General features: G+C 44.6%; 1 protein-coding gene across 3 annotated transcripts in view; it reads left to right on the top strand.

The window, feature by feature from the left end:
* PWWP3A (PWWP domain containing 3A, DNA repair factor) overlaps nucleotides 1-21,782 on the top strand; it is a 705,148-nt gene that overhangs the window by 161,163 nt on the left and 522,203 nt on the right. The gene's annotated exons all lie outside the window — the stretch shown is intronic.

The raw sequence follows: 21,782 nt of genomic DNA, 5'->3' as shown, positions 1-21,782 counted from the left end.
AAAGGTTTCTCCACCTCAATTCAGAATCGCCATTTTTTCCCCCTCTGCTGTGCTTGGTGCAGTCTGCTGCGGTGTCATTCTGGGAAAACCATAGCTTTGCCTGTAGGGACCTTGACAGTAACTAATTTTACTTTTTTTTTTTTTTTCAAACAGACCACAGCTTTCCTTCCAATAAGCAAATGTCCAATTTCACAGATGCATTCACAATCAGAATATTGGAGCCCAGGAAAGTTACTTATCTTCAGTATAAGTAGTTTACTTACCCACGTCTGTGCCATTCCCAAGGAAGCTAGTGTAGCCTCTGGGCACTGTTATTGTATGCTGCAGTCTTGTTTTTATAAACAAACATGAAAGTACTAGACTAGCCCTTTGTTGCCCTTTTTAAGCCTAGTTTCCTTTTTGTGCTCGAAATAACCCATCCCGTTTGATTATAGATTGGCCTTGGCCATCTAAGGTTTTATAATTTGTTTCCAATGAGAAAGAATTATACCATAGATAATGTGAGGGGGCTTGTGCATGGGATAGAGCATTTAGGAGCCATGTCTCTGTAGTACAAGGGGGAGTCCTGTTTTTTGGTTCCTCTGCCCTCAGCGTAGCCTTGGCTGGCGAGTGGCCCTTGTGATGATGCTGTTCACATTTATTGGTTGCCTGGCCTCTGTGCCAGTTTGTCTTGATGTCAGTTGTATGTCCTTGTTGATTTCAGATGGTTCAGCTTGCAGATGTGAATGGAGTGAAGTCCTTAGTGGGCTTTTTGTTGGTCCCAGTGTGCAGTGTTGGCGATATGGATTGGCCTTCATGGGCCTCAGTTTCTGGCAGCAGTGGTTGACACCACCAACCTAGAGTGGTGCACTCCTATCTTACTAGTGTAGGAGGTTCTACATTTACTCACCTTGCTATTGCCTTAACTGCATACCTGTCCTGGAGCATTCACCCTTTCCACCTCTTTGGAACTGGGGGCCAATAACCTCCCACATCATTTAAGATATTTAGGTGTAATTTCTCAGCCTTAAAAGTCCACAGGGTGACCAGTTTAGTGTACAAGAGGAAGCAGTCTTCCCATTCCAGAGGTTGGCAATACAGGTAAAGGTTTTCCCACCTTCTGCATAACTAATAATTTGGAGCAGTACATCAGAGGAGAGATTGGCATAGTGGATAAGGTGTTCATCCTACAGGCACAAGGTGCAGAGTTGGATTCTCACATGGGCAATTGGCTGGAATTTATTAATGGCCCACAAGGGCAGTTAGCCTGGTACTAATTTATGAGGGGAGGTTGGCGTAATGGTCAAGGTGTTTACCTTGTAAGCACAAGGTGCAAGGTTTGATTTTCCCATGGGGTAATTGGCTAGGCTTAAAAAATGTCCCTCAAGGGCAGTTAGCCTTGTACTAATTTGGTGGCCAACTGTCTCACAGACAAGGGCCCACAAGGTCAAAATAGGCACCTCCACTTCAGGTAGCAGGCCTGTCAGTAGTGGAGTTCCCATGGGATCTCTCATGGGACCCCTACTGTTTGGCATGTACTTCCCAGAGGTCCAGTCAAACACAATAGGCCTGTGGCTGACTTAAGTTTGTCTACAACCAAGTTGGATGCTGTCATTGACTCCTCAAATGTTAACTTGCTACAAGAGGGTCTCAACTACTAATGACTAGTGCCAAAGTCATGGCCTCAACTTAAATGCAAAAAATGCATCGTGCCATTTGGCAACACTGTCACTACTTCTTACCACATCAACGTCAACCCCCCCCCCCCAAATACACAACCTGTGGTGAGAGACCTGGGTACTCAGGTTGACAACAATCTCACATTTGATCATGTAGCAGCAGTGGTCAGAAGCCTTTCTGGTTCATTTCATAAGTAAAGGGATTGCGTCCAGAAAAACAAAAGATTAAAGCTTGGTTAACTTGGCAAAAATACAAAACTCCCGAAACTAGACAAAGCTTTGCTGAGCACAGAAATAAAGCAAAAAAAAAACAGGTCAGGTTGGACAAGATAAATCACTTATTTCCCTACAAAGGAAACATAACCCACAGAAATTCTGGGCTGCAGTGAACAACATCCTCCAGCCTGGAAGTCACCACACCACCTCCAGATATCAAAGGTATTGATTCATGTATAGCCTCTAGTTTCAATAACTACTTTACCTCTTCAGTACTGAACCTGGTAAGTGCAATATCACCCACAACCCAACCCCAACCCTTAAACTACCAGACTAACTCCGCCCCCTTCACACTCACCCCAGTACTAACATCTACCATTCAAAATCCCTTAGCTAAACTCGAACCTACCACCCTAGCTGCCGACAGTCTTCCAGCTAAATATCTACAAATTGCATTAAAGGCCATCGCCTACCCCATCTCCCTACTTATTAACAGATCTATCGCCCTGCATACTATTCCTTCATTATGGAAAACCTCATACATCATCCCCCTCCACAAGGGAGGTCCATCAACTGACCTCTCCAACTACCATCCCATTGCAATCCTATCACCTCTCAAAAATTCTAGAAAAATGTATTCACCACCTGCTAACCAACAACCTTCTAAAACCAAACATGGATTCAAACCTTCACATAGCACCAACACTGCCCTAATTAACTTTTCCAATACCAGAAACTCACACAGGAACCAAGGAAAGCTGGTCTGCCACCTACTTAGACCTATCCAAGGTATTTGATAGGGTTTCCCATAACAAACTCACCTGTCTAGCAGAACTCAGCCTTGATGACCCCACTCTCACCACACGTGGTGTCCCACAAGGTTCAATCCTTGGCCCCCTTCTCTTCAACATATTTACAAATAAACTCCACCTAGCTACCACTAAAGCCAACATTGTCCAGTATGCGTATGACACTACCCTAATCTGCTCAACAAACATCCAGTTACTTCAAAGTAAAGCCCAAGAATCCTTCACTGAGGTAGAGAACTGGTTAAACTACCAACTAATACTGTATGTGTCTTTTCGGCTTTTCCCGGTTAGGGCTCGCCACAGCGGACCTCCAGTCCGCTAATGATTGGCAGTAGATTTTTACGTGCAGAGTTGCCAGCCCTGACGCACAACCTTCAAAGAAGGTACGCCCATTCACGCATGTCTCCACGCAGAAGATGCTCTAGCTGAGAATCAAACTGCACAGAGTCTTACTGTGAGGTGACGACACTACTGCAGCACCACCACCGCAGCTCCCCAAAAAAACAGCCAATACTATTCCACCCAACCAAACACTGCAACGCCACCTTTGCCATCATGTCTACCACTGGCACCCTCATCACTCCAGTAACTGAGGCTAATCTCCTGGGCATCACTATTGATCACCAACTTATACAGCCAACACATATATCCCAAAGTATCTCTAAAGTCCATAAAAAACTAGGTTGCCTATATCATTGCAAACTATTCCAAACCCCTGAGACTAGAATAGCCAGAACTCATCTCTTATCAACACTACTTTAAGCCTCTCCAGTTATCACCAGTATTAACAAAACCAACCTGAACAAACTCTCTACATGCTACAATAAAATAGCTAGGTTCGCTACTAATAACGGATCACATTCCCACCATTACCTGTCCCTAAACTGCACTGGTTAGAATTTCCAAACCTCCTACGCTACCACCAACTGATCATAGTCCATCAAATTCTTCCATCCTGGGAAGTGCCCTGCCCTTGCCGACATGCTAAACTTTCACAACCCTAAAAGGGAGTTACGTTCATGTATCAAAAACCTGATTGAAGTTAATTCATGCAATAACAGTTCTGGGGAGGCCTTATTTTCCCATGTTGCTGCCAAAGCATGGAACACCCTCCCACCTGAACTCTGGATACAAAGTCACACAGGCACCTTTAAAGGCCTTCTTAAATTACACCTCAATACTACCTTCTCTGCAACTGCAAAGACCCCCCCCCTTGAAGACCCACTTTTCCATATGTAAGTGACCTGTTGACGCCTTTAATGCATACACTATACTCTCACCTGAAATGTACTTTTTGTTGTCTTTTGGCTTTTCCCGGGTAGGGGACGCCACAGCGGAACTCCGGTCTAATGATTGGCAATAGATTTTCATGAATGCCGAGGTGCCAGCTTGACCTTCAACGAAGGCACGCCCGTTTACACATGTCTTTCGAACGCCCACCCAACCGTGGGGAGGATATGCATACTCCACACAGAAGGCACTCCCCGCACTCCAGCCGAGAATCGAACAGGAGAATCTCTTGCTGTGCAGCAACAATGCTACCGCTGCACCACCGCGGATGTACTTTTTGTATATATTGTAAGTAATGGTACTACTCCTGAGGATCTTATTCTACATAATTGTTTTTTGTACTTCATTGTTTCTCTTGTATGCCAGTTTTTTATGGTCATCTAAAGCATGTATGTATGCTTATTTCTTTGGCGCTTTTCTCCCCCAGGACTCCACTGAAAGAGGACACTGTGTCCAGTTAGACTTAAAATAAATGTTAAGTGACTTTTCTACTTCTCCCTCATTGGGCCAATAATGGAGTAGAACATCCCCATTTGTTATGTACCTCTCCAAACATCTGCACCAACTGGAAAGGCCACAGAAATACCTCAAAGAGGAACCATGGCAGATTGCTCAGGGGTGATCTGTGTCTTGCCTACAAGGCAGTCTCGGACCCTGCCCCTACTAGCGATCCTCCATATCTGCAAGTCTAACTGCTAGCACAATACCCACTCAAAAGGCCTGAATCTAATATGAGATGGTAAAACCTGCTGGAGAGAGAGAGGTTGGTTTCGCATAGGCTGCCCAGTCTCTGGAATAGGCTTTCCATACACGTCAAACAGTACCTCGCTGATTTTAAAGTGCAACTTTGATGAGTGGATGGGGAAACCACAAATTTGTCCCAGGGGTACCACCCGTGTCCCTCATTGCTAGGGGACAGGTGCTGTGGTTTCTTTTTTTGGGATAAACCCTTGGCTAGGCTTGTAAAGGCCCCAGGGCCATTAGCTTAGTTAACCTCCTATGATCATGGTAAGATGGCCTATAGCCCCCCCAAATTATTTTACAGGAGGCTTTATAAACCTAAAACTTTGTGTGGTGCCTTGCATAGAGTCTATATGGGAAAACCCTTGTGGCACCTGTTCCCCTGTTCTGAAGAGCTGCAACAAGATCCTGTCCTTCCAGGTACTGGGCCTTTTGGATAGATGCTTCCAAACTAGATTCCATTAAAGGCAACGTGTCATAAAATTCCAAGCCCACACATCCCTGTACATCCAGATGAGAGTTATGAACCTAACTGGAAAGGCGTTTCCACATACTCTACTTTATCTGAAGGGAATAAACTTGCACATTGAGATTCCATTGGCAGCTGGCGGACAAAATGGGCCAGTTATTAGGAGAGTTGGTACAGCTTACACTGCAGATGCAGAAGGCACTTCATTAGCTAATCTTGCCATGAATTTGCCTGTATTTCATTCAGCTAATGGTGTGGCTTTGGCTGCAGCATTGCTATAGCCTACCACCCCAAGCTGCACCACTATATGCCTCCCCATCACACAACCTCTGAATCAGCTGGTGCAGTCAGGTATCAGTTGACTTTTTGCAGGTCTGTTTTTGTTCCAAAGGTAATCTAAAGCATGTGGAATACATGTGGAAAGTTATCCTCTGCAACACTTTCTAGGATAGAGACCACAATCCTACTCCTCCTATTTAGAGGAAACCAAATGCAGCAAAGTAAGAGGTTTGGAAAACACTAAATGCTGCACTCAGCCATCAGAATGGTCTGCCCAGAGGCAGGAAGCTGTCGACAGGGATACAGTTGCTTCTCCCGTGACAACTGCACTAGAATCAGAGTCCTTTTGTAACCTTTCCACTCTGAAGGCAGTCTGGTTCATCTGCCACCTTGCAAAATAAGTGACTAAGCATAATAAAGTGCTGAGAGCATTGCATCTCCCCAGCCTCTTTACCCCCTTGCCAGGTGTTCTATAAATCAGAAGTATCAAGTGATAAAGAGCAATGCTAGAGGTTTCACCACACAAGGCATTAGGTTACTATTGTAATTGGGGCTCGAGAACTTCTGGCTCCATTAGACTTAACTAGCTTAGAAGTTAATCTATAAGGAACCATTTTGGATGATAAAGATGCAGCCCATCCTTGTGTCCTTTAAGAGACAAGAATATGCATTCTTCCTTCCCAAGATTCCTTATTTGTTGGGGATTGTCCAGGTGGTTTCTGGGCTTCTGACTGGAGATTGCACATTACCAGACTGGTATTCCATATGGTGTCTTTGGCCATCATGGTCTTCAAGTGAAGATGTGGTTGCAATGAACCAAAGGTTATAAGTAAATCTTTATGCCCATCTGCTAGCCATTCTTACACTGAACAGGTCAAGATCGGTGTTCAATGCAATGCCATGTCATTCCCATTCAGACCCTTTTTCAAATGCTAACTTTATAATATGTACCCTGGATACTGTGCTGCAGGGAAAGTCTTCAAGAAATGGACCCTATAAATCTCTTACAAATTAGTCAGATGGTGGCAGTCCACTGTGTAGGCAGCTGCTATTTATGAAAGAGTAGTAACGGAATACAAGTACTTCAGTGGGCCTTGTGTTCAGTTGTCCCAAATGGCAGATTGAGACACTGGACTTGCAGAGCTTGCAGAGTTCATCTTGGGTGTTGGCTTCTCTCCAACCCTAATTAGAGGCAGTCTTTCAACTTTGCCACTGCATTAGTGGAGTAAGGCAGTCAAGTGGACTAAGGGAGGGAGGCTGGAAGGGCATTCAAGGACAAACTGGCCAAAATATATGCTCATATTAAAGGCCACTTTTGCAGAGAATTTAAAGATTAAAGCAGTTTCTCATTGCAGGACTCTAGCTTCCTTGCCCCAAGGTACTATAGGCAGACTGCAGTGATTTGAGGAACTTTACTTCCCCTTTGTAAAAGCAGTAATGAAGGTAGGTGTGTGAGCCATGATTAAGCCACTTTCATGGTCAGCCATTTTCCTGTGGAAGGCAGTAACAGGTAGGGTTAGTTGTTGCTTATTGATACATTGAGTATTTTACTTGATCTGTAGGCAGAAGCTATTGTTAATAGGGGAAACTCTTTGCTGGGACATTGACCCAGTGCAGCAGCTACTTTCCCTCATTTTGAGGGAATGTTCCAGGGTTGATGTAGTATAGAAATGGCCCTCATAACGGCTTATGATTTCCCCCCAGTTCTTAGAATTTTATTCAGAAAGTCAGACAGAAGCAGCCTGTAGTCCTTCATATATTCCATGTTAGCCTCAAGCCTAGAGTCCCATTTTCTGAAGCAGCAAGTCATCTGAAGCCCTTCATATACCTGCTGCAGTCTCCAGGAAGTGTAATCCTAATTGTCCTTTAAATGATTTCTGCATCAAATATCAGGGCCGACTGAGCCAGAACACTACAGAACTGACTACATCTGAAGGTTTGTATCCCTCCACAGCTCTTACAGTTGGGGCAGTCTCAGAGTTTTGATCCAGGACCAAGTTGTTCATCCACAAAGGTTTTTTGCTGCCAATGCGTGTTCACATTCCAGCTAGCCATTTTCTTAATATTTGCAAAGCCTTCCTTAAAGACTGCCTGTTAAGGATGGTGCTCCTCCCTGGGATTTAGACTCTAACCAAAATAGCTCTCTGAAACCTAGAGTTTAACTTCTGAATCCATTACTTCAGTTTGAATAGTAAAAGTTGAGTTTGTATAGAATTCAGTTTGTGTCTTGCCCTCTCCAACACAGTGAAATTATAAACAAGTTGGTCATTTATGCACACATTAAACAGAACAACTTCAGTTAGCATGCCCATGTTTTCTTTTCTACTTGTTCCAGGATAATAGTTTGCAATTCTGTAGTAACAAGGTGTCATCTAAATAGCTGACTGTGTATTAAAAAAATCAGTGACAATCGTAGACCTTTCAAAATTGCATTTTCCAGCATCTGTGTGGCCCCATCCAGCAAAGGTATTCAGTGATCTCTGGCTCTATGTAGTCTTTGGGACACATCTTAGATGTAGAGGTACATGTTCTATTGAATGTGACAAAGTTAATGTTGGAATATGTCCTTGACTAAGATCAGTCCTCTAAGTGTCAGATCAAAAATCTGTACTTGGATGTGAATAAAGGCTAGCCTTTTCAACGGGTCTGTCCACTATCCCTCTTGCTGATGTAGTCTAGAGGTTCTGGGCATAACTTATCCTGGAGAGGAATTTGAGATGGACCAAGTAAATGAATGGCCTGAAAAATTCAGACAGCTGCCTAATACCTGAAAACATTAGTCCTTTTGTTTATGAAAAGGAGACATTTCATCAGGATCCATCATTCAGAATATAAATTTAGTTGGTAATGGTACTGTCTAAACCAGTGAGTCAAGACTAGAATAGTCAGCATTATCAGTTTTAAAAAGGTACCCCCTTAGTCTTAAACTCAAGTCAGTTATGCTATTAACTTATAGATTACTGAACCAAACAAAGTTGCATTCCTGTGTAAAAGTTTTGCACCCGTCGTGGTCCTCACACCAGCCTTTATAGGTGTTTATCAAATTTTAAACGTTAGTTGTAGCAGTTTAAGAAGCTATACTGTCCTCATTTGTGAGACAATGTAGATTCTGATGAGAGCACACCCCACATTTTTCCACTGAGAATGTTTCAAGAGAACCTATTTGATGATATTAACACCAGTGCTGGTTAAAATATAAACTGGAAGCAAACTATTTAAAATAGCCCACACTTAATTTTGCAGAAATTAACTATAAAACATAGGTTAAAAAACAGGTTGCTAGTTTCTAGTATACAACGCTTAAATCTTACATAACCTCAAGTTAATAACTTGTGTAAAACAGAAGTGAAAGGAAGTTTTCCATTTAAATTTGCTTCCCCAAATAACCTCCAAATTATGAGAGCCTATTTTACATTGTATTAAATGCAAACGTTGCTATTAACTATGCAAGTCAGAAATGTCAAGTTGCTGGCTTGCAATACTTCTGGTTTCCACTAGAAGGCTGCAAGGGCAGTGGTACTCCCTAACCCTCCTGCAGGGGTTTAAAGCTGTGACAAGTCTCCAGCTTCATCCCATTCTTCTCTCCATGCCTGTCTTACCAATAGATAATTGGTTTCTGAAATTGTTACCAGCTGCATGTACTTGCCTGTGCCATTGGGCCATTCTTTGAATGTATTCCTTTTCTTGGGCTGTAGTGTTGACCACAATCCTCTGATTCCAATATGTACCCTGGGTTTGCTTTAAAATGTAAAGATGTACTTTCATTTTAGCAGACATTAAATATTTTCAGTATTAATTCATGAAGACCAAACCTGGTTTATTAAAAACAGAAAGGTACAAGACAATGTAATTGGATTGCTGTCCTTGATAGAGTTAAGAAAGGGAGCCGTTTTAAGCCTTGGCATAAAGCTTTTGACTCTATCTGTTTAAAGCTCTGCAAAAATGCAATTTCTCCCCAAACTGTATAGGATTAAACTATATGAAAGTTCCATAGCCTATGTAAAGATTGGATCTTGTCCATCTAGCCCATTTGAAATATTAAGAGGTACTAAACAGGGGTGCCCCCTCTCCCTATTACTCTTTGCCCTGGCTGTTGAACCTCTTGCAAATTATGTTAGAAGTAATGACAACATTAAAGGATAAAGTGTCGGACAAATTATCCCCCAAGATACAACTGTTTGCTAATGACCTTGAAAATTCAATAGACCACCTGTTCCATAATCTAGCCTTTTTTGCAAACATCTCTGGTCTAAAATTAAATCACAACAAAACTCTGGCACTTCTAGTGAATAAAAATGTTACTATGAAACTTGGAGCAAAAAGAGACTAACTGGGAGTGCATGCATATTAAATATCTAGGTATCCTTATTGAATCCAACTATAAAATAAAAATCACATGTCTAAATTACAAACTTATAAACTCCATTACAAGACTGACAGTTGGAACAGACTTGACTAATCGAAATGAGTGTTAAAATCGTATTCATTGGCCAAGCTCTAATAATTCCCCCACCTGTCAAAATTAAACAGAAAATTAATAACTTTCAGCAAATATTGCTGTTTAAAAAGCTTGTTTTTTAATCCATTAAGAATTTAAGTTTCCCATTACTTATACAAATTAATATTTTGATACTCAAAATGTTAAAATTTAAGATGGGTGACCTATTATATTGGAATACATTTCTCTCTGCTAATAAAATTAATTCTGCAGACTATTTGATCAGCAGATAGTCTGCAAATTTGCAATTGGCTGGACATCCAAATTTGTAAGGATTTTATAAGTAAGCTTGTAGCCTCGTTAGAGGCATACAATAAGAGTAACTTAAAAGTCTTGGATTTTCTCTAATAGCTCACCCAAGAACACTCTCAGAAAGTGGACAAGTATTCTCAAAAAAGATAACCGTTTACAGTCAGTGAAGGAATCCACATCTTCCCTGGTGTGTATACACATGGGTGAAAAACATCTATGTAAAAACTTCCGACAGACTAGCAGTAATGTACAAGAAATGAAATGCTGGAGATGGACACCCTGCTGCTGACTGGATACATATGGTTGTTGATTGCAAAATTACCTCATTTTGGTTAGTTTGTAAAGCTCTATGGAATGACGACTGTGTAATTTCTGACTCGATACGTCGTGGTCAGGGCCTATGCAAGGAATACAGTATAAATGGAAGTCTCTGCAGTATTTGCTTTCCACAAGAAATACAATTGACTTTTACTGACATTGGTTTAGAGCAAGAAAGTTTCCCCAACGGGGTACTTAGCTTTAGTTGAAGACATCGGTTCTGAAACTCAAACGAAAGTTTCAGGAGTCAGCCAACTGGCACTTGTGAACTGCTTCTGCCATTAGAGAAAAGCCAAGCTTTTTAAGATGTTCATTGTGTTTCACTGTTGCAGTCATTACACTTGGGGTTATCCTGCTGGCAGGCTACCTGCAGTTGGCCTGAATTCCAAAGTCTTGGTCCGGCGTGGGTTGCTGTCTCCTCTTCCCTGACGTCAGTGCGCCAGGGGTATAAAAGATGCAGCCGACGCCATTTTCCTCAGTCTTTCTTGCCACGCGGTACCCTAAGCAAAAGCAGTTCGCAAGTGCCAGTTGGCAGACTCCTGAGATTTTCACAATCGAATTTCAGATCCGAAGTCTTAAAGCTGGTACCCTGTTGGGGAAACTTTTTTTCTTGCTCCAGACTGATGTCAGAAAAAGTTAATTGTATTTCTTGTGGGAAGCAAATATCTCAAGGTATTTCATTCTTATTGTATTCCTTGCCTAGGCCCTGACCACGACATTGCTAGCTGTTGGTTTTGTGCTAGATTTAACCAACGCACTGTTAAGCGTCGGTACGATTTTGTCTTTAATTACTTTGGCCGAAGATTTAATTGTATAATGCCGTCAGAACAGCCGACCGGAGATTATAACAAACACAAGGAAAAGGACAGGCATCAGAGGTCCAAAACAGACTAGGCTTCCGCTAGGCCAGTCGCCGGTTCTCAGTGAGGAGCTTCTGCAGCCCCTGACGCCTGCTACCTCAGAGCCACAGGCCACTTCCGACTTCCATGTGGAGCCAACTAGGCCTCTGGATACTCAAGGTATTGGACTCTGAAACTATTCCCTCAGATGGGTCCGGAGCCGCTGAGCAGGCATCGGCTTCTGAGGGTGTTTTCAGACCTACATAGTTATATGTAAAGCCAACCTCAGCTTCAAAGGCTGAGACTAAAGCAGCTCTAAAGACAAAAACAAGTACAGCATTCTCCTGGACAGACTTCCATGCCTAAAAAACAGATGATTAAAATGGCCAAAGACCTAATTACTTTGATAAAGGGTACCCATCCCCCTCCTGATGAGGCCTAGGCAAGAGAGAATACGAGTCTTCAGATCAGAAGGAGTCTGAGGAAATGAAAACCTGAACAGGGATACTCTTCCTCCCTATGGGGATTCCGATGCTGAAGAGTCTATCCCTTCAGCCTCTCCTCTGGAGGATAATTCTTTTGGGGAAACCCTGCATACCATGAGGGAGCATTTTCACTGGGAGAGCCAAGATTACTCAAAGAAAAGGCTCAGAGACATTTTTACTACCTCAACACAGACCTCTTACTATTCCCCCTGTTCTAGACATTGTAGATGTATTTTCAGAGTCCGGCTTGTCACCTGACTCTCTACCCCCTGCACCAGTTAAGCCAGACAGATACTACAGGGTTCCAGATTCTCATAAATTTCTATATAAAAACCCTGCTACTGACCCAGAAACTATATCTCAGGGTCCCAAAGGGGTCAAGGCTTCCACTGCAAAAAACCCTGTCCCCTCTGATAGGGATTCAAGGGCACTGGACAGATGGGGGGGGAAAGTTTACACTTCTGCTACCTTGGCTGTCAGGGCTTTAAATTGTCAGTTTCATATGCTTAGATATCAGCAATATTTAATGTCACTGCTAACAGAAAATGTTGACAAATTCTGAATGTCCAGAAAACAAGGAAATGCAGGATTTATTGCATGCAGCTGAAAAAGTGGGAAAGCATAATTTGCAATGTGGTTTTGTTTCACTGGAGGCCTCTTGCAGGGTCACTGTTACGGGTTCCGTTATTAGAAGGCATGCTTGGTTAAAGGAACAGAATCTGCCTGACCATGTTAAAGCAAAATTATTGGATGCTCCATTAAGCATTATACTTTGTTTGGTGTTAAGGCAGAAGAGGTGTTGAAGAAAATTGAGGATAAAGTGAAATCTATGCAGACAGTTAAGGATTTCTTACAGGTACAGCCACCCAGATTTAGCAGGAACTGGCCTTCAAAGAATTGGTCCTTTCCAGTGTCAGACAGGCCACAAAGAGGCAGATACAGATGCCTTAGAGGCAGATCACAGCCCCAAGGCTCATACAGGCCTAAACAATGGGTTGCTTCTACCTCCAAAAGCAGAGAAGACAAATCACAGCCATATAGGAAACGGTCCCAATGACTTTCCTCTGCCAATACCAAGCACTTATCTTTTGGCAGCCCCCTTAGGGGGAAACTAGCACTTTCACAAAATTGGCGCATGATCACCCAGGACAAATGGGTCTTTAATAGTGTTCCAGGGCTACAGGTTCCACTTTCACAGCCTGCCAAAGGCAAAAGGTATGCCAGACCTGCCACACAATCAGTGGGCAGAGGCACAAAAGCAAGTTTCATCCCTCATGGACATGAGGGCCATTCAGCAAGCATCACAGCAAGAGCAGGGACAAGGATTTTACTCGAGACTTTTCCTGGTACCCAGAAAGGACAAAGCCTGGAGACCAATACTGGACCTGTCTATTCTAAACACTTTTCTGATGTTTCAAAATGTTGACTCTGCAGCAGCTTCTGCCCATGCTGGGCAAGACGGCTTGGCTTGTAACTTTGGACCCAAGAGGCATACCTGCATGTCCCAGACAATCTTGCAGAAGATACCTCAGATTCATAGCTGGCTCAATGCACTACCAATTCTCTGCACTGCCCTTTGGCTTATCTGCTGCGCCCAGGGTCTTCACAAAATTCCTGGCACCAGTAATTGCCTTTTGCAGACAAAGGGGATTCAAATATATCCTTACTTGGACGACTGCCTTATTCAAACAGAGAACAAGGACATTCTACTGAAGCATCTGGCATTTGTAAAAAGATCACTAATTTGCCTAGGGTACGCTGTCAACAAAAATAAATCAAAAGTACCCTCTCGAGATAATATTCCTGGGTGCAAGCTTAAATACAACTGCCCAGATGGCTTATCTCACGCCAGACAAACAAAGGCAACCGACTTCTTACTTCGAAATGTTGGCAACAAAGACCCAGTTATCTTCAAGAAGAATTCTGCAGGCTTTGGGCTTCATGGCATCCTGCATTCTACCAATTCCATATGCAAGACTGCATGAAGAAACTACAGTGGTATCTAAAAAGTGTTTGGACTCAACATTGCCACAGCCTGGAAACATTAATTACCCTCATTCCCTGCCTGCAACAGGAGTTTAGATGGTGGGCACAGGCCTGTCACCACAACAAGGGACAGCCATTCACTCTACCCACAGCCAGGCAGACACCAACAACGGATGCATCAGATTATGCCTGGGGGGCCCACATGGCAGGAAAATGTATTCAGGGCACATGGCCCGCAAGCCAAATGCATCTTCATATCAATCAAAAAGAGATGCTAGCTGTTCAGAATGCCCTGACAGCCTTCAAGGATCTACTTCATCCAGGACAACTGCTGATAAAAACGGACAATACTACAGTCATGTGATACATAAACAAGCAGGGAGGCACACATTCCTAGCCCCTCTGCAGACAAGCCATGACTTTGTGGAACACAGCATTGACTTAAGTACACCTGCAAGCACAGTTCCTACCAGGAAAGAAATACTCTGGCAGACTAACTAAGCAGAAACCTCATGGATCCTCACGAGTGGAAACTAGATCCACAAATCTTCAGCATGATAACAAGGAAATGGGGATGCCCAGACATAGATCTCTTTGCCTCTCCTCACAACTGCCAACTACACAGATTCTGCACAAGGACTTATCACAAGCAAGCATGGAAAGTGGATGCTCATCATTCAGCTGGAAAACCCTTACAGTATATGCCTTTCCTCCACTGCCTCTACTCCCCAAGGTACTCCTAAAGGTCAGACAAGAAAAGCCAAAACTTCTACCGATTTGCCCCAGACTGGCCACGCCAGCACTGGTACCCAATCCTAAAGAGCTCGTCTCAAGGCCCAGCCTGGACATTAACTCAAATTCCTCATCTACTGACCCAACAAAACAATCACTTCCTGCACAGCCAACTCAGAACCCTAAATCTGGCTGCATGGCGGATAATGTAACCATTCAGAAAAAACCTCTCTAAAGCAGTTATGGATGTTTTGGAGGCCAGAAGGCCCAGCACCAGAAAATCTTATACCGAAAAATGGAAGAGATTCTGTGCCTGGAACCAGGCACAAGGAATGGACATGTTTGTACCAAATATTCCTCAGATTTTACAATACCCAACTGAGATGCTGGACAAAGGCCTATCCTTCTCATCAATTAAGATCCATGCCTGTGTCATTTCAGCTCATTACGATACGGACCCACCTATTTTTTTCACATCCACTGCTCAGGCAGTACCTCAGAAGGGCCAAAAACATAAGACCTCCAAGGAGAGCGTCAGTACCTGCATGGGACCTCAATTTTGTCTTGGGAAAAACTCACACTGCCTCCTTTCGAGCCAGCCAATACAGCTGAGATAGAATTCTTATCATGGAAAAGATCTCCGCTCCTAGCAATAACTTCAGCAAGAAGAGTCTGGGTTACAGGCACTAATGGCTGTGGAACCTTTGATAATTTTCCATCCGGACAGAGTTTGAGGACAAACCCAACATTTATGTCTAAGGTAATGTCCAGTGTGGCTCTTAACCAAACCATTCATTTGCCTACCTTTTACCAAACCCACAGAATAAGTGGGAGAGACTTCTGCATTCTTTGGACATAGACAGCTACGCTTCTACTTGGACAAAACCAAAGCTTTCAGAAAGACTGAGCAACTCTTACTGGCATATGCTGCAGGATCTCAAGGAAAAGCTCTCAAAGCAGACTATTTCAGAATGGATAGGCCACTGCATTAGTTTCTGCCATTCACAACATGGCAAATCAGTGCCTAAGGGCATTAGGCCACATTCAACCAGAGCAGCAGCCACTTCAGCAGCCTTCCTCAGAGTACCAACCAAGGACATTTTGGAGGCTGCAACTTGGACTTCAGTGCACACTTGCAAAGCACTACCACTTAACCGCTTTACTCTAAATCCAGAGCAGGCTTTGCCACTGCAGTTCTGCAGGGCCTCATAGCCACTCCTAATTCTATTTAGGCCCAGCTACCCAACCTCAGCTTTGGGATTCAACCCAAGTGTAATAACTGCAACAGTGAAACACTGAACATAGTACAGTTGTGTACCTACCATAAATGTAGATGTTAGAGTGTATTCACTGTTGCAGTCCAGGTTACCCTCCCACCATCTCCCTTTTCTTTGCTGGGACTTCTGTACTTCTCTATTCTATACAACCTATGTGGTGTATTTGCTTGTAGATGAAGGAAATGTTTGTGTTAGTGCATGCATTTTTATTTGCAGAATTTTTAGCCTACCCTTTTTGGGGGCACGAAAAACTGAAGAAAATGACATCAGCTGCATCTTTTATACCCCAGGTGCACTTGACATCCGGGAAGAGGCGACCGCAACCGACGCCGGACCAAGACTTTGGAATTTGGGCCGGCTGCGGGTAGCCTGCTAGCAGGATAACCCCAAGTGTAATGACTGCAACAGTGAATACACGAACATCTACATTTATGGTAGGTACACAACTGTACTTATTGTATGCCTCTAACGAGGGTACAAACTTACTTATAAAATCCTTACAAGTTTGGATGTCCAGCCAATTGCAATTTTGCAGACACTATCTGCTGATCAAATAGTCTGCAGAATTTATTTTATTAGCAGAGAGAAATGTATTCCAATATAATAGGTCACCCATCTTAAATTTATAATTGAGTATCAAAAGATATCAAAATATTAATTTGTGTAATGGGGAACTTTCTTGCTCTAAACCGATGTCAATAAAAGTCAATAATTGTATTTGTGGAAAGCAAGTACTTAGACTTCCATTTGTACTGCATTCCTTGCCTAGGCCCTGACCACGACGTACCTCTGTCGGTTTTGTGCCTTATTTATGCAACAAACTATTCGGCGTCCGTATATTTACACTTCTAAATATTTTGGTACTCTGTTCAAATTTTCAGATACGTCTTCGGTAAGCCATCCGACTGACATTCCGAAAAAACGCAAAGATAAAGACAAGCCGCCTTGGTCCAATGCTGCCGCCGACTCTTCTAAGCCAGTCCTCAGGCACTTTTGCAGCCCCTGATACCTGCTACTTAAGATTCGCAGGCCTCTACCGAGACCTATTTGGAGTCAGGTATGCCACGAGATGCTTAACTGTGGAACCTGCGGATGTCTCTACCTTGGTTGGGTCCAGAGCCACTGTGCAGGCACCGGCTTCTGAAGGTGTATTCAGGCCTACTGACTTCATATTAAACAGACGCCATCTTTTTCAAGGCCTAAAACTCTAATTATGCCTAGAAAACCGGCACCCAGACCGCATGGTCAGGCCTGTATGCCTAAAAAACAAACCAGAATGGCTGAAGACCTTATTACTTTAGTCAGGGGAAGCCAACCTAGGACTGAATTTGCTTATGATACTTCTGAGCAGGATTCTGAAATTTCTGTTATGTAGTCCAATCTTGCCTACATTCTTACCTGTGGGTTTGGAGCAAAATGTCGGCTCTGACTGCCATACTTTAGGTCAAAGTCTTTCAATTGGCTGGGCTAAGATGGTATCCCATGCTGCACTGCTCTCTATCCCCAGATCTAGTTTGCCACTCGTGTAGCTCGGATGTGGTCTCGCTCTTGGCTGTGGCCAAGTACCTTTTTTCTTCTTTATAGCAGAGAAGTTTTTGCAAAAAAAGCTATTTTCATAGCTATTCTGTGTGCATCTTTGAACTGTGTGTTGAAAAGTTGTTTCTTGTTTAGCATGTAATTGTGGTATCCAACTAGCCGTTTCCAACGGGCTAGGCCCATTTCAGTTAGAGGACCTAGTCTGTCCCCTCACTTACCTTTTGTGCCAGCTTAACTTCCCTTGGGCTAAGACCGGTTTAAATTAGAGGAATTAGTCCTCCCCCTTGTACTTGTGTTCTAGGACCATTTAAGTTGGAGGTCTTTGTGGTGTATTGTCAGTTTGTTCTGTTCCCGTGCTTGTGGCGGATTGATAGTTGGTCTGGTTGTTGGGTTACTCAGTTTTGTAGTGACTATGTCTAAAGATACTAAGGAGCATAAGCCCTTGGGCTTTAAGAAGTGCACTTATAAGATGTCTCTCTCTGATGGACACTGTATACTGTTTGGGAGCGATTCAGCTCCAGGAATAGTGTAGCTTTTGTTATGCTTTTAGCCCACATGTTCTTCAGGAAAGGAACAAATTGATTTTGAAGGGACTTGTGAAACCCTCCTTTGAGGAGGGTTTGGAGAGTGCTTCCAGCTTTAAGTCTTCTCCATCAAAAGCAAAATCATCCAAGGCTGAAAAGCGATCCCTGGCTCAATCAGTATCCTCGGAGCTGCCGGAGAAAACCGCTAAATCTTCAACATCCTCTGCTCCATTGTCCTCTGGGCCGCAGGAAGTGTCAGTGTCTATGAAACTTGCATCTGTTCCTATTTTATTGGAGCCGGTCGCCTAGCATTAGGCCGGTATCTCCTCCTTGCAGGTCTCCCTCAGAGAGGTCTATTTCCTTCCCTATCCTTCAAATCCTCCAGGACCTTATGGGATGTGGACGTCGATAGAGTGGTGCACAGACTTCTTCAGTCACTGGTACTGGCCAAATTTTCGGCTCTGACCCATTCGGCTCCGGAGCCAGTCCCTCTACCTACATTGACACTTCCTCCTCAGAGCGCGTCTCTACTTTCGGAGCCAGAATGCTCGGCTCGGTTTGATGTCCCTAGGTCAGTTCCAACAGCCCCTCCTGGCTTTTTGGTTCGGATGTCAGCTCCGACCCAGTCGGCGCCGTCCACGGGGTTCAGAACTCAGGATTCCTCGGTTGGACCAGAGGGAGAGGCCTCAGGACACCTCTCGGCTTTTAGTCTTCCTCTCAGTGCTTCAGTGCAGGGAAGCCTGACTCCTGTCTCTGCTTCGGAACTGGTCCTTTCTGATCAGAGGTCTTCCATGACTGGTCGATCTTCGGACCCAGAAGGACCAGATTTCAAGGCTTTGTGGAGCACGCTGGCCAGGTCAGTGGCATCATACGGTTCAGTCACGGTCCCTTGCAGCACCGGTGCAAGTCTCTGATCGCCCTCTAGCTCTTGACAGTGGAGCCCCAAGGCCTCAGGGTACCCCCATGAGTAGTCCCCATATTTCTGAGGGCCCCTCAGTTTTTGCCTGAGGAGCCACCCAGAAAGAGAACGTGCAAGAGGAAGCACATAGATTCCCAAGATTAGTCTCACGTCAGTCCGAGGAATCTGAGGGGTCCCCCAAGTCCTCTGAGGATGTTTTTCTCTGACATCCTAGAGATTTTGAAGCAAAGAGGTGACTGGCCATCCAAAGCCCCCTCCGAAGAGGAGTCTGTGTTCCTGAAGACCTTTGGTGCTCAGCCCTCCGCCTCCAGGGTGTCTCCACCCTTCGAGCTTCTGGATCAGATTTGTCGAAGGGTGTGGGAAACCCGACTCTGGAACCAATCCCCAGAAGACCCAATAAATTTGTCTGCCCGTTCTGATAAGGAATTTCTTTCCAAGGGAGTCCCTGTGGATGCCATGGTGGTGGCAGCGGCTACCAAGAAAGAATTGGCAGAGGCTTCTTCCACCGTCCATCCCCCTAACAAGGAATCTAGGAATATGGACCGGTACGGGAAGTGTAGGTTCAGCGGCCTTTACTTTGCGGTCACTGAATTACTTATCACACTTTACACAGCTAGAGAGAGATCTCCTAAAGGAGCATGGGAACAGTTAACGTTTGAGGCAGTGGCACAGAAAGTCACTCAGATGTCTACCCTCAATTCTAGTGCGAACTCCTCCATGAGGCTGATCTCACGCAGCCGAGGGAGCGACTAGGGCAGCAAGTTCAGGAGTCGCTCTTAGAAGACATGCTTGGATGCGCCTTTGTCATTTCGCGGAGGCCTTCAAGTCTACATTCACAGATGCCCCGTTCGATGGTTCCTCTTTGTTCGGAACCAAGGTGAAAGACTCACTAGGTGTGAGCAAGAGGGAAAAACTGTCTGCTATAGGAGTCCATTTTTCCCTTCCCTCTAGGCCTTATCCCAAGGCCCAGAGGGGTGGGAAGAAGTTTTCCCGATGCACAAGGCGAGTCCCCCTCCAGAGGCAGGGGAGGGGGTGGTTATTCAGGAAGACGCCGCCCTAGGGGCAGAGGAGACCCTCATAACTCTGGAGACCACGATTCCTTTCGTGGTTCTCCCTACTGCCACTCCTGATGGGAGGCCCGACTGTGCATTGGAGGTCGCATCTCACTTTACCTGGAGGCCTGGCAAGGTATCACCCAGGACCAGTGTGCTCCATCGACCTCAAGGATGCTTACTACATAAGTATGGACAGGGCATCCAGATGTCACCTATGCTTCCAGCTAGGAGCCAGTCACTTTCAGTTTCAAGCCCTGCCCTTTGGTCTCACCATAGCCCCCAGGGTGTTTACCAAATGCATGGCAGTGGTGACTGCTCACTTGAGACAGGGATTCCAAGTGTTTCCATACCTGGACGACTGGCTCCTTACTGCCACCACCAGGCATCTGCTTCTTCAGACCAGAGACACTACTATCAACTTGTGTCAACAGTTCGGCATCACCTTGAACTGAGAAAAATCTGTCTTGTTGCTCTCGCAGTGTCACCTTTATAAGGGGGCGAATTAGACAGTGCTCATGTGGGCGTTTCTACCACAGGAAAGAATCAGTCTTACAGCAACAGATTTACGCCTTGCTCCTTTTGAGAAGAGTGAAGGCAAGAGTGGTCTTCCAATTGTTGGGGACGATGGCTAAGATTGTTAGTTCCCCTGGCAAGATTACATATGAGACTCTTTCAGTGCTACTCTTCGCCCAGTGGTCTCTTCAACATCTTCCACTTTCTCACCCTATTCTGCTCACCGACCGGTGCAGACAGGATCTCAGTTGGTGGCTTAACACAGACTACCTCAATGTGGGAAAACCCTTAGTTCCTTCGCCTCTGGTTGCCATAGTGACCATGGATGCCTCCCAGATGGGGTGGGGGGAGCATTATTTAGGCAGGACAGTCCAAGGCACATGGCAAGAGCAAGAGCTGCATCTGCATATCAATGTCCTGGAGATGAGCAGTGCTACTAGCGTTGCAAGCACTTGAGCTTTCTTCCTCTTGGGACTATTGCAATCCACTCAATGTCGGTGGTATGGTATCTGAACAAACAGGGAGGAACCAAGTCGTATCCCTTTGCAGAGAGGCCATGCGAGTGTGGCATTGGGCAGCGTCTTCCCAACGTTTTCTGGTAGCAATGCACATTCCAGGGAAGTCCAATGTGATCGCAGAGAAGCTAAGCATAACTATTCTGATGCCTCATGAGTGGTCCCTGAGCTGTCAAATTGCAGAGCAGATTTTCCGCAGGTGGGGTCAGGCTTGCTGAGACCTTTTGGCCAGCCCTCTCAATGCCAAGTGCAGCAGCTACTTCACCCTTACCCCCCCCCCCCTTCAGGGGGAGTTATCCAGGGATGCTCTAGTCCACGATTGGCCCTCCGGTCTACTATATGCCTTCCCTCTGGTACCTTTGCGGTCAAAGGTTATTCAGAAAGCGCAATCCTTGGGAAGCAAAATGATAATTGCTGCACACTAGCCTCATCAAATTTGGTTCCTCTTTCTCCATCCCTATCTCACGGATGCTCCTTGGATTCTGGACCCACAACCAGACTTACTGACTCACATGTCAGGGCAGCTCCATCCCTCACTTCAGACCCTGCAGTTGACAGCTTGGCTACTCCACTTCCGTAGTTAGTCTTCACCATTTTTCGCAGGATGTGGTTCATATTCTATCTTCCTCTCATAAGCCTTCAACCAGGAAGGTTTATTACAGCAAATGGAAGAGATTTTCCTTCTGGGCACATGCCAGACAGATTGACCCTTACACAGCTCCAATCTCTTCAGTATTGGAGTTCCTTTCCATGCTTTTTAACCAGGGATCAGCTGCCGCAACCATTAAGGTCCAGTTGGCAGAGATTTCTTCCTTTCACATTGCAGACGAACCTAGTCTAATGGCACAGACTCTGTAAGGCTTTCCTGAAA

Source organism: Protopterus annectens, chromosome 13.part0 (assembly GCF_019279795.1).
Source record: "Protopterus annectens isolate FY-2018-M chromosome 13.part0, PAN1.0, whole genome shotgun sequence".
NCBI classification, from domain to species: Eukaryota; Metazoa; Chordata; order Ceratodontiformes; family Protopteridae; genus Protopterus; species Protopterus annectens.
Note: the sequence above shows the minus strand (reverse complement) of the source record. Positions and strands in the feature narration are given on the sequence as shown.